Raw genomic sequence first — 1,534 nt, 5'->3', positions numbered from 1 at the left:
TCAATAAAAGAATGAATAAAAACCAGCAGAATGAATAAAAACTGCTCCTCACTACTGCCTCAGAGAGAGTTAGGCGAGGTGTTTTGGGGTGAGAGGGAAGGGTGGAGTGAGGGAGCTACCATACTTATAGGTGACTAATGCTTTCCAAAGGAAATGAAAGATTTGCAATCATCACTACTTTGCAAAGCTTGATTTTCCCACTTAGGGGCCAGCCCTCCAATTTTGCAATCTGAAAAATAACAAAAAGCTAGCATCACATGCCAGGCAGTCCCCATGGCCTGGTGGCTATTTTTAGACAGCGGCAGCAAAATGCCCCTCCAGCTCGGAGTCACTGCCGCGTTTCTGACTCTGTTTCTCACGCTTGCTCTAGCCCAGGCTCATCTTCTTTACTTCATTCCTGCTATGCCATTTCCCCATTTGACCATCCAAATTGGCACACCTAACAGCTGACCCACTTCCTTAATGCGTCTCCATGGATATCCACGGTTTGTGGAATTGTTGATGACCCTCTGGGGCCAGGAAGGCCCGCGGGCCTTGCGTGTTGCTGAAGGGTGGAGAGGGTGGGCAGCAGAGATTCTCATCCCTAACCAAGGAATGCACAGAGGCAGAGAAGCTTCCATCAAGGGGTCAACGTAAAATGCCCTCATAGAATGTATTTAATTCGTTCTAGCAAAAATGGGGCTTAATGGACCAATGCTCATTGATTACTTCTCACTCATGGTAATAAGGACCAAATGTCAAACCACCTCAGCTCCCTGCTGGGCCCTGGGGTCCACCCAGTCATATTTCTGCTGGTGACAGGTATCCATCCCTTCCCTCCACCTGCTCTGTTACCATTACTGTAATGCCCAATCCAAGCATGGAGCTGGGGACAGTGACATCGAGCAAGATAGTGGAGTACAGGGACCAGGTCAAGTGTTCCTGCACGTCCCTTCATTCAGCAGTGAGCAGAGTGGTTCTGCACACACTGGGAGCTGAACAGATGCCCGGCCACGTGGATACAGTGGAAAGAGTGCTGCGTGTGGAAATAGACGACCTTGGTTTAAGTCGGCTTAAGTCTCAGCTTTGCTTTTCCCTGCACATGCACCTCCACCATATCACTGTGGTGTGTCATCTAACCCCCTGCAGCCTCAGGTCTCCAATGCATCTGAGTTACCACGGATGCCACCAACTGGTCTACCCACCTTGTTCCTCTTCAGTCTGATGTCCACATTCCAGACAACCATCTTCCTGATCAACTTTCTTACATAAGCCACATCATTTCACTCCTCTGCTTAAAACTTTTCCATGGAAAAGCACTCACTTTACAAGTCCAAACTCACTGATGTAAATTCATGACTTAACTTTTCCCTGTCCTCCGATTCGGCTGTCCCCTCGGCACCTCCAGCCCTTCACAGATGCTGTTCCCTCGGCCTGAAGACCTTTTCTATCACTATTTTGACTTATTCCTGCTTATTCCTTGGGTCCTGGCTTAGATCACTCTTCCCTTTAAGAAGCCAGCATGAACATCCCTCTGTGCATCCGCAGCACTCTG

This window comes from Galeopterus variegatus, unplaced genomic scaffold, assembly GCF_000696425.1.
Source record: "Galeopterus variegatus unplaced genomic scaffold, G_variegatus-3.0.2 Scaffold2864, whole genome shotgun sequence".
NCBI classification, from domain to species: domain Eukaryota; kingdom Metazoa; phylum Chordata; class Mammalia; order Dermoptera; family Cynocephalidae; genus Galeopterus; species Galeopterus variegatus.
Note: the sequence above shows the minus strand (reverse complement) of the source record.